This window comes from Helianthus annuus, chromosome 17 (genome assembly GCF_002127325.2).
Source record: "Helianthus annuus cultivar XRQ/B chromosome 17, HanXRQr2.0-SUNRISE, whole genome shotgun sequence".
In the NCBI taxonomy this organism is placed as follows: Eukaryota; Viridiplantae; Streptophyta; class Magnoliopsida; order Asterales; family Asteraceae; genus Helianthus; species Helianthus annuus.
The window spans coordinates 194,688,175-194,701,001 of record NC_035449.2 but is presented as its reverse complement, the minus strand read 5'-3'; the positions used below and the strand labels follow the sequence as shown (position 1 = coordinate 194,701,001).

At 36.1% G+C, this 12,827-nt stretch overlaps 2 long non-coding RNA genes across 2 annotated transcripts; both read left to right on the top strand.

Moving 5' to 3' along the window:
• Nucleotides 1-4,315: 4,315 nt before the first annotated feature.
• LOC110925490 lies at nucleotides 4,316-6,371 on the top strand. The gene is made up of 3 exons (XR_002584490.2): nucleotides 4,316-4,888; nucleotides 5,652-5,739; nucleotides 6,178-6,371. It is a non-coding gene; the product is annotated as an uncharacterized LOC110925490 (long non-coding RNA).
• Nucleotides 6,372-9,876: 3,505 nt separating this feature from the next.
• LOC110925571 lies at nucleotides 9,877-11,869 on the top strand. Its single transcript, XR_002584570.2, has 3 exons — nucleotides 9,877-10,391; nucleotides 11,150-11,237; nucleotides 11,676-11,869. It is a non-coding gene; the product is annotated as an uncharacterized LOC110925571 (long non-coding RNA).
• Nucleotides 11,870-12,827: the final 958 nt, after the last annotated feature.

Here is a 12,827-nt window from a genome sequence, read left to right as displayed (position 1 = left end):
TTACAGTAGATTGGAACAAGAGTGGCGAGACGGCACCGAAAGGCTTAAAGAAGTGACTTATTTTATCAAATAAATTAATTAAATTAAACATTGTTTTACATATTCGGGTCTATCCCGTATTAAAGCTACCTTTCAAAACATGATTTTATCCCATCTATTTAATAAATAAAATCCGGTGTTTTCTAACTCTGATATTTTTCCTAACTCACGGTCCTGATGAAAACTCCGCTGCAATATTTTCAAAATAACCGCCGGTACCACTTGACTGCTTCACGGCTCCCGTCCAGGGTGTGGTCGGGGGTCGTGACAAGTGTTGATCCTAAAAACCTATATTAACTAAATACTAACAAAAATTATTGTTTTCATCGAGTTTGAAAGTTTTGATTGATTATGATTGAGAAAGTTATCAAATTTAAAGAAAAGCAATCCCCTCTGGATTTTCGGTTCAATATTTCACCCAAACTTGTTTCATTAGATAGATACCAAAAGGCCTTGTTAATGGTTTAATTCGAGTGATAACCAAAGACGAGTTTTTAAGGACAACCTATGCAGTTCAATTACCAAATCGTAAGTTCCAATAATCCTCCTAATAACCAAACTACTCATGATGCAAGAAAACCGAATGCGAATTGTAAAAGATGAATAATTGCAAAACACACAATTATTTTAAACAAAATAAACCACGCGCTAGCGCCCAACCGGGCTTTGAAGGGACAGGGAAAGAGAAGAAAAGAAAGAGGGTCACTCCTTTTAGGAGCATGGCTCGTTCATTCACTTGCTCATGAACTCACAGCTTCGCCAGAAGCTACAAAGGGGGGCCTCGCCCCGGGAAGGGGAGAGTGGTCGAGTGGTTAAAAGCGACAGACTGTAAATCTGTTGAAGTTTTTCTGCATAGGTTCGAATCATGCCTCTCCCACTTGTTGTAGACTTCAGACAAGAGAAAGGCCAACCGAGTGAAGCTAAGTATTTTCCAAGTAATGAAAAAAATCGAAAAAACTAAATAAACAAGGTTTTAGTTTCACATACATGAACCATCCACCCGGGGTGGTCACAAAAGATTATGGCCGCTCATGATCATGATTTGATCTTCTAGGGTTGTCTTAGATCTTGATTGCATGAAAAACGATGAAAATTGAGGTTGGAAACTTGGAAATTTGTTCTTGTGAGACCAAAAAACGATCAGGGTTGAAGGTGTTTTCGTTTGGAATTGAAGATATCTTTAAATAGGGTAAAAACCCAAAATTTTGCATGCCTATCTATTGCCCAACGCAAGGTTGCGCTCGGAGCTAGTAATCAACTGTATTGCGCCAGTATGCCACATGGTTACGCCAGATCAGCATCACCTTGCGCCAACCACCAGTTTCTTTCCCTTTTTCGTATTTTCAACTCTCGTCTCGGCTGATATAAAACAACCAGTTAATGGGTAAAGGTCCCTACCTCTAAGATAACAATAAATCAGCTGGAACTTGGAAGTAAAAATAATAATTACCTTCATCATATTCCATGAAGAATTACTACGTGGATAAGAATCAAGAACTGTCTTGTACATCAGGTTTGACATGGTGGTTGCAACCAATATTCCCACCGGTTCACCAACAACAAACATTTTTTTGTCAGCGCCCCATACTCAAATTGAATAATTGAGTTACCGCAAACATTCCGGATAGTTCCATCATAGCAAATAGCCATTGAGTTTTTTTTTAAAGAATACCACGCTCAATTGAATGAACCATTTCTTGGTAAGGATCCAGCCCATTGAACAGACAGCTACGGACAAGCCCAACTTCCTCAAAACGGGTACTTTTTGGAAAATGGATAAATATTATATATATATATATATATATACATATATCAATTGATAACACCATTACGCGCCAGTGTACTTTCCTGCTTTTTGGTTTTCACCACAATGGTTTCTTACGTTTCACTTTTGACAAACATTTTTAGAAAGGTCTTTCTCTTTTTTACCTCTTCTATTTTGATACTTTTGTCATCTTCTTCATTACACAACAACTATAAACCCTCGCGTCTCCACCGCCTGCCTTCTTCGACTGTGTGCGTTAACCGTCTTCCTCGTTTAGAACCAGTGGCGGAACTAGAACTTTTTAACTAGGGGTCATAATAAAAAAAATGTTTTACATTGGTTAGTGCACATCAATCACAATTTTTTTCCTAACCGATGTAATTTTTGGTAGTCATAACCTTCGGGGTCCCATTTCTTTAAATCGTTGTAAAACTACTTCATTTTCGACACTTGCAAAAATATCTTTCTCAACATAACATAACAATGAATCCGTAAGAAAAATATCACCCATCTTGTTGCGTAAATCAGTCTTTATAAACTTCATCGTGGAGAACGATCTTTCTACAATAGTCGTTGCAACGGGCATAACCAAAGCCAATTCAAGTAGTCGATAGACCAATGCATATGTAATGTGATATTTCATATCAACCATTTTCTTTGCAAGTTCTTCGATATCACGAGGACCATAAAAGACATCGTTATTTTTCACATTTGAAATGTATCGGTCGAGTTGTATCTAGTAGACCTAGATCCGAAGCACTAAAATCTTCTAAAAATAGCTCGACTAGACGTAATAACCTCTCACGATCAAAATTTTGAAATGAATCTCTTGGATAAAGGGACGCTATACACGTAAGCTGTGACAACCCGTACTTTCAAGGTTAGTGTCGTCTAACCTCGTGACCTTTAACTTCGTATTATTCCTTTTCACATTCCACTATACGTTATAAGTGGGTGCATGTTATGTTAAACTTGTTAAATGTAATTGGTTGTTATAATTGAATATGTATAAGTTTCTTAATTAGTAAGTGCTAAGTTAATTAAATTGGTCGCACACTCTTGTCAGGTCGCACACCCCTTCACGGCCGCACACTTTGGTGCTGATGTGTGCGGTGTGTTATATGTTTTTATGTATATTTTTAGCCCTTTTTACACTTTAGTCAAGTTTTAAATTTATAAAACACGATATTTTACTAACACTAAACACACATATGGGCAAGTGCACTCATAGTGAGCGTAGTATAGCGTTGGTAAGATACCGAGGTCGTCCAAGGACACAAGAGCTTTTAGTACCGGTTTATCCTCAACGTCTAATCAAATCAAAATTTTAGAAAAAGATTTAAACATGAAAATAAAAACTAAAAATGCTGAAAAATAAAAATAAAAACAGATAGACAAGATGAATCACTTGGATCCGTCTCGCCTTTAGTGTAACCTTTGATTATTTCCGCACTTTTGCACGTTTTAAGAGATTATCTTAGTTATAGTAGTAGGCCCCTCTTTTGAAGGCGACGTTACCCTCAACCCAGTAGTTTGAGTCAGCAAGGATACAATCCTAAAGGGTTGGATTATTGAAAGATAATTAATTAAGTTATTAATGCGTAATGTGGCAGGCCACTCTTTTGAAGGTGACGTTACCCTCGGCTAAGTAGTTTGAGTCAGCAGGGATACAATCCTAAGTAGCCGGGTTAATGTTTTAATAGTAATTTACATATGAGGGGATCAAGAAATTCGAACCCCCGCCATCCAATACCAGTGGGTATTGAAGGAGGTCCTGCTAAGCTTGACCCAGGTCCTTGCAGGATCTATACACTGAACAAGGCAAGACGCTTACCAAACCATTCCCTTAACCCCCGACCAGGTAGCCAACATATCTCCATATAGACCGTGGAGATATGAATGGTGTAAATCTTTTATTTTATACAGACAGTCCAGCTAATCCTAGAAAACTTCTAACTTCGGTAGTTGATTGCGGGACCTTCCAATTTGTGATCGCTTCTATCTTGGAGGGATCTACGTGAATACCTTCGTCATTCACCATGTGTCATAAAAATTGCACCTCTTGTAGCCAAAATTCACACTTCGAAAATTTGGCGTAAAGCTTTTCCTTTCTTAACAGAGATAAGAGTGCATGCAGGTTGTAACGCTCCGCGTTTTCATTACTTTCCTAATTTAGAAATCGAGTCTTAAAAAAATCTATTTTAGAAGCTTGCCTATTGCAAAATTATAATCCGTCGTATCATCGGAAATCTTTGATCTCTATTTTTAATTCGTTATAAACATGGTTAACTTTTCATTGTTTAATTAATTATTAAATTAAACAATTTTACAATTCAAAAAGTTTATTTATTTTTCTTAATAAACTAAGCTAGTCTCGTTAAAATTTTAAAATTAGTAAACTAACCTAGTTAGTTTAACGATGAAGTTGGTTCTTTGAAATTATAACATAAACTTGGATTAATTAAACCACAAGGGCTGTTTGTGCCAATTTCTAAACATTGCACTGATTCATCTTCTACAAACCCTAGACAAACATCCCCCCATGTCCCTCATCTCTCTCTCGCTCCTGCTCCGATCAAGATCTCCGGCGCCCCTGTCTTTTCCGACGACACCCACCGGCAACATACAACCCCCCTGTTCTTCTCCGCTGAACACTGGCGGTCGACGGTGAAGGCAGCGCCGTCGCTGGCGGCGGCGACGTGGAACAAGCGGAGGTGGTGATGAACGACGTCATTTTCCGGCGATTCAGAGTTGGTTCGAGCTCCAGTCGATGTTGTTTCGGTCCGGTTCCGGTTCGAGTCTCTATTCGGGTTTGTTTGATTCGAGTGAGAATGTTCGGGTCTTAATTCGTGTCTCGGTTCAGTTTTCCGTTCGGGTCAAAGATGGTCACGACTCGGTTGGTTATGGTCAACGACATCAGATTCGCAGTGGTTCGGGTTTTGTCAGGTTCGGTTCAACGGAGTATGTCTTCCGGTTTGGGTTCATATTCGGTTCGGATAGAGACGGACAACGAGTCGGGCCAACCCGGTGAGATGTCACCGGAGCCGTACGGAGATCACCACGGGAATCCTCTCATTTCATTCGGTATACTTTCTGTTCGTTTTAAATCCAACCCGTTTGTTTAATCCCTTGCAATAACATTAATTTCCGATGTTAACAATCTTTTACACTAAACTGTTAGTTAAAAAAGAAAGAAAAATATATATGTATGATGTTGGTCACTGTTTTGGTTTAAAGAACAAAGAAGAATGGCTGAGGTTGTTGTTGAACGAAGGGTCACGGGTTAAATACTCGATTCCGACATACTCGCTGCACATTACCTTTTTGTCATTTTAAAAATAAGAACATGGCTTTTTATTATTTTCTATAATATATTACTAAAAGTCCATCGTAATGGTTGTTAGCATGTATTATTTTCACAGTAGATAAGTATACATTTTGTTAATTAGAGTCAAATGCCTTGAATTTTAATACATGGTTTGGAATTTTGAGTATTATTTTTAAGGTCAATCCTTTTTATGAAATCATTAAACCCCCTTAAAAATAATATAATTACTAATAAATCCAATCATTCCTTGAGTTTTCTTTTATTTTTTTACATAAACGAAACCTTAAAAGTTTCTATTTATATTTTATTTATGATTAGTTATTTAGTGATTTTATCTCCTTCATGACAAAAAAAAAAAAAAAAAAAAACTCATAATTTGATAATAACAAAAATAACCAACCAATTTATTTGAACTTTTGAATGAAATAAAATTTATTAATTTGTAAACTCTAAATGTTAGGAATAATATTTAACCTACAACTTTTAACGAGTTTGTGACGTGTTATTTTAAATATCTAGGATAACCTCTCTCGTTCGTTCTCTTGGATTTTTATTCTCAATCTTTACTCGTACGTTATTTCACGAGGAATCTCCAAACGCAACCAGTGTGAGTATACTCGCAACCCCGTTTTTATGTTTACCACTTTTTGGGGTGTAACATGTTTTACTATTAAACTACACTTAAACTTATTCTTTATGCAATGCACAAAACAATCCTTATACATGAATACTATGTTATGATACTTGATACTTACGTGGACCATACTTATGTGATATGTTTTAGTCATTAGCTCTCACGAGCTTCCCTTCGACATGTATAGCGCTATAGGATTAACGACCCGCCTCTACTGAAACTTTGGTTATGTCATGAGCAAGTTGCGTTTTCTTGGTTTGATATGTTAAACACATGCCATATTTAATGTTTATCTTGAGTCGCATGCTTGCTATGAGGAATTGTTCACACTTTTATCTTATGCTATGTATGTACCAAACTTGTATACTCGCCTTTGCTTTTGCATTGAATTGTATTTTAAACATGTTACAGGTTGAGGATGATGAGACCATGAAATGAAGTAGGCTTGATGCCTAGATACACATATAGACGTTTAGGTTTAAATGTTGTATCAATTTTGATTATGTTGTTATGTATTTCTTCGAACATGTTGTTATTTGTATTTCTTGTATTGTTGACAATTTACTATGGAAATGAAATTTGGATTATTAAATTATTGTCACAAATAGCGTTATGATGTCTCGAGCAATCTTCACACTTCGTCTCATCCCGATGTTTCCGCCATTGGTTGGGGTGTGACAGATTGGTATCAGAGCCATAACTATAGGGAATTAGGAAAAGTAGGAATGTTTTTACCTAGTCTATAGTTTTAGAACCCTATTCGTAAGTTTTGCTTGAACTACTACGTGATACTTTATTGGTTTCTTATTTATGCTCTTTTAAACATGTATATCACTCGTGAGTAATATTTGACATGATATTCTTATTCATTAATGCTTGTCTTATTAAGTGTTAATACTTGCTTCATTGTTCGATTATTTATGTGTTACTCTAAACATATTTCTCTATGTGTTAATACATGTTTTATCATTTCGTTATCCAAGCACCATTCTTGATATGTTTTCTTATGTGTTTATACTTGTTTATGTATTTCCTTTGACATACACTTCCCTCATACATTTTCTCGGTATTTTCTAAATCCGAAAACACTCATAATACACAAACGAGACGACTTCACCAAAATAGGCGTGAAACCCACAATTTGGTGAATGACTCTCAATCCTTCTACTTTTCTTTTTACACGGAATTCACCACCAAGTTAGGAGTGAAATCCTCACCTTGATGGAGAAATTCGAATTTCAAATTCTAGTGGACCCTTGTCAAAGTGTCAAAATTAACTTTTGACCTGACGAGTACCAACCACACTTAGGATACTAAATCGCCAAGTTAGGGGTGAAACCCGCACCTTGTCGACTAGTTCCATTCTTTGATTTTCATAACTCCCGCCAAGTCTCGAAATTTCAATTGATTTGGGACATGTAGTAACCGGAAGGGTAAATACCGTTAACCAACTGGTCGGCGAGAGTATTTCACCTATTAGGCCAAAGCATGCTTCTCAAATTCGAAAGACTTTTCGAGCCCTTTGGTTTGTCAAAGTTCCGTGTTGGAACCATCCAAATTTTAATCAGAGATGTGTTTCTATTATTTATCTTATACATATGCATGATTTCATAAAATTTTATTTATATTTCTTACAACAACAAATGGAGACACATCATCGAGATAGGAGTGATTTCCTTACCTTGACGATTAGCTCCACTCTGTCTTTTCTAAAAAAAAAACGACCTCACCAACGAGTTTGGGGTGATTCCCTTACCTAGGTGATCGTTACCAACACGTTTCTTCAAAATATTTATTTATGCAAAATCCGATCATATTTTATACCTAGATCATTTATCATTTATCAACATACCTACTTATATAATTTCAAAATACATTGTTTCATCAAACGTACTCCATATCCTACAACCTATTTTCACTTAACTCATATACACGAGACTCTTAATCATGTCTTAAACGTTTTACTACACGAATTTCCAAAGCTTACGAAATGTTACCTATCAATTTAACCGGTCCAATGAATCTCTTGCCCATGAACTTCATATTCGACTTAATCACTAAAACGCACTCACGTTATATCATCATACTAGAGACTTCCATTCTTAATCGAAATCGAACCAACCTTCCTCAATTACTTATAAGATCTTATAGATGTTATATGATCGTTTTACCAAATACTCTTTTCAAACATCAACACATCATTTGTTAGAACTTTTAACAATCACTAAGTTCTTTGCTAAAATTTTTTTCGGAGGATCCTCGTTTTCACAAGAACCTCTTAAATTCATAATTTCTTGTTTGATGAAATGAACTTACTTTTGATTGAAAACCTTTTTCCTACACCAATTTACAAAACTCGTGGGCAAGAAGACTTCTCGGAGACCGACCATCCTTGGATTACGTAAACTCTTTTAAAACAAAAGTAGCATTTCCATTCTTTACAAAATGCATTATGCTTAACCAATGAGTACCTTATATCCTTTTTACATATGCAACTATGTTCTACATTTCAAACCAAGCTCAATCTAATTTTGATACGATAAACTCAACGTTTCGTTTAAACAACTATACACACGCTCCATCCTACACGTTTTAGTCATTTTAACGCGACAAATTCATTTATAATCGTCCAAATTTACGTACTTAACCTTTTGAACAATTTTATACGCCTAAATCCGTGATGTCCCAACATACACTATATACCTAAATTTAAATATTCATACATACCCTTACATTCATACGTTTTATGCCTATACTTATAATCGTATTCATACTTATACTCGTACGTTTCATGTTTTACTTATACTCATACGTTTCATGATTTTACCTATACTCATATATTTCATGTTTTCACTTATACTCATACGTTGCGAGCTTATACATATACACATACCACTCGTACGTGTTATGTCGATACACATGCTTGCGTGTTTATTCATACCTAAACTTATACTTATGCTCACACTTTCATTCATACTCATGATCCATACATTCGTACCCATACGCGAGCGTAATCCGAGTGATTCGCTTGCGTGGGTCACATACATACTTAAGCGTGGACTTGCTTACATACTACATTCTTACACGTGCACAATCTTAATTTTCAAATTATGGATACCCTAATTCATACACAACTAGTACAAGCTATGCGGATCAGGCGACGATCAATATAATCACGGGTGCACACGGGATTATAGTGATAGGCGTACGAGAACCATAGAGTGTACTACTGTGTATGGTAAGACACGGAACGTAACAGGGCACCGAATACGGAACGGACGTAATGTGGTTAAAACATGGTGGATACGCCGCTGGTACTTCCTATATATAAGTGTTTTCACCACATTACCAAGCTTTCGTAAAACGTGTCATGAGAAATTCAGTGTTTTACAGACCTATTTAGACCTAATACAACTTTAGACAACTCACAATGCATCATATCCGATTATCCTCGATGAGACTTCATTCTTAGCACGCTACTTCTGTCTATCCGATACTTATGCTATTCTTACACTCATAATCGTTATTAGATCAATCGTTCACCCTTATACCTCAATTATTCTCTGTTGTCTCAAACTCCAAAGCCTAAATTTTAAACAACCCTCTTCTGTTTGCCAAAACCCTTTCAAGTCTTCCTTTTAAATAAATTTCGGGACGAAATTTCCTAAAGAATGGGAGACTGTAACGCTCCGCGTTTTCATTACTTTCTTAATTTAGAAATCGTGTCTTAAAAAAATCTATTTTAGAAGCTTGCCTCTTGCAAAATTATAATCCGTCGTATCGTCGGAAATCTTTGATCTCTATTTTTAATTCGTTATAAACATGGTTAACTTTTCATTGTTTAATTAATTATTAAATTAAACAATTTTACAATTCAAAAAGTTTATTTATTTTTCTTAATAAACTAAGCTAGTCTCGTTAAAATTTTAAAATTAGTAAACTAACCTAGTTAGTTTAACGATGAAGTTGGTTCTTTGAAATTATAACATAAACTTGGATTAATTAAACCACAGGGGCTGTTTGTGCCAATTTCTAAACATTGCACTGATTCATCTTCTACAAACCCTAGACAAACATCCCCCCATGTCCCTCATCTCTCTCTCTCTCCTGCTCCGATCAAGATCTCCGGCGCCCCTGTCTTTTCCGACGACACCCACCGGCAACATACAACCCCCCTGTTCTTCTCCGCTGAACACTGGCGGTCGACGGTGAAGGCAGCGCCGTCGCTGGCGGCGGCGACGTGGAACAAGCGGAGGTGGTGATGAACGACGTCATTTTCCGGCGATTCAGAGTTGGTTCGAGCTCCAGTCGATGTTGTTTCGGTCCGGTTCCGGTTCGAGTCTCTATTCGGGTTTGTTTGATTCGAGTGAGAATGTTCGGGTCTTAATTCGTGTCTCGGTTCAGTTTTCCGTTCGGGTCAAAGATGGTCACGACTCGGTTGGTTATGGTCAACGACATCAGATTCGCAGTGGTTCGGGTTTTGTCAGGTTCGGTTCAACGGAGTATGTCTTCCGGTTTGGGTTCATATTCGGTTCGGATAGAGACGGACAACGAGTCGGGCCAACCCGGTGAGATGTCACCGGAGCCGTACGGAGATCACCACGGGAATCCTCTCATTTCATTCGGTATACTTTCTGTTCGTTTTAAATCCAACCCGTTTGTTTAATCCCTTGCAATAACATTAATTTCCGATGTTAACAATCTTTTACACTAAACTGTTAGTTAAAAAAGAAAGAAAAATATATATGTATGATGTTGGTCACTGTTTTGGTTTAAAGAACAAAGAAGAATGGCTGAGGTTGTTGTTGAACGAAGGGTCACGGGTTAAATACTCGATTCCGACATACTCGCTGCACATTACCTTTTTGTCATTTTAAAAATAAGAACATGGCTTTTTATTATTTTCTATAATATATTACTAAAAGTCCATCGTAATGGTTGTTAGCATGTATTATTTTCACAGTAGATAAGTATACATTTTGTTAATTAGAGTCAAATGCCTTGAATTTTAATACATGGTTTGGAATTTTGAGTATTATTTTTAAGGTCAATCCTTTTTATGAAATCATTAAACCCCCTTAAAAATAATATAATTACTAATAAATCCAATCATTCCTTGAGTTTTCTTTTATTTTTTACATAAACGAAACCTTAAAAGTTTCTATTTATATTTTATTTATGATTAGTTATTTAGTGATTTTATCTCCTTCATGACAAAAAAAAAAAAAAAAACTCATAATTTGATAATAACAAAAATAACCAACCAATTTATTTGAACTTTTGAATGAAATAAAATTTATTAATTTGTAAACTCTAAATGTTAGGAATAATATTTAACCTACAACTTTTAACGAGTTTGTGACGTGTTATTTTAAATATCTAGGATAACCTCTCTCGTTCGTTCTCTTGGATTTTTATTCTCAATCTTTACTCGTACGTTATTTCACGAGGAATCTCCAAACGCAACCAGTGTGAGTATACTCGCAACCCCGTTTTTATGTTTACCACTTTTTGGGGTGTAACATGTTTTACTATTAAACTACACTTAAACTTATTCTTTATGTAATGCACAAAACAATCCTTATACATGAATACTATGTTATGATACTTGATACTTACGTGGACCATACTTATGTGATATGTTTTAGTCATTAGCTCTCACGAGCTTCCCTTCGACATGTATAGCGCTATAGGGTTAACGACCCGCCTCTACTGAAACTTTGGTTATGTCATGAGCAAGTTGCGTTTTCTTGGTTTGATATGTTAGACACATGCCATATTTAATGTTTATCTTGAATCGCATGCTTGCTATGAGGAATTGTTCACACTTTTATCTTATGCTATGTATGTACCAAACTTGTATACTCGCCTTTGCTTTTGCATTGAATTGTATTTTAAACATGTTACAGGTTGAGGATGATGAGACCATGAAATGAAGTAGGCTTGATGCCTAGATACACATATAGACGTTTAGGTTTAAATGTTGTATCAATTTTGATTATGTTGTTATGTATTTCTTCGAACATGTTGTTATTTGTATTTCTTGTATTGTTGACAATTTACTATGGAAATGAAATTTGGATTATTAAATTATTGTCACAAATAGCGTTATGATGTCTCGAGCAATCTTCACACTTCGTCTCATCCCGATGTTTCTGCCATTGGTTGGGGTGTGACACAGGTGTTTACAATGCTCGTTCTGGCTTTAGGAATAAATAAGTATATCGTCGATGAAGACAATTACGAATTTATCCAAATACGGCTTACAGATCCTATTCATCATGTCCATAAATGCTGCAGGAGCATTCGTTAGTCCAAACGGCATGACTGTAAACTCGTAGTGACCATACCTAGTCCTGAAAGTAGTTTTAGGTATGTTTTCTTCCTATACCTTCAACTGATGGTATCCGGAGCGCAAGTCTATCTTAGAGAAGTATCTAGCTCTCTGAAGCTGATCGAAAAGATCATCAATCCTAGGTAATGGGTATCGATTCTTAATTATAACCTTATTCAATTCCCTATAACCGATACACATTCGCATTGAACCATCTTTCTTTTTCACAAACAACACCGGTGCTCCCCAAGGGGATGAACTAGGTTGTATAAATCATTTGCTTAGCAATTCATCTAACTGTTTCTTCAGTTCTAACATTTCGGTGGGTGCTAACCGATAAGGTGCCTTAGCTATTGGTGTAGTTCCAGGAATTAGATGAATTCTAAACTCTACTTCCCTATCTGGTGGTAGTCCAGGTAGCTCTACTGGGAATACATCTGGGTATTCTGATACTACTAGAATTTCCTTAAGTTTCTTACTTTTAGTGTTAATGATTACCGAAATCATTTACACTATTCCTTGTTTTCGTTCATAACTAGCAACTTTCATTACTGAAATGAACTTCATTGGTTTACGCGGCTTATCTCCTGAGATCACAATTGCTTCTCCTGCTGGTGTATGCATTTCTATGTAATTCTTATCATAGAGGATTCGAGCATGGTTGGCTACTAACCAATTGTAACAACTCTCACTAAAATTAATACTTAGTGTGTTAATTATCCAATAA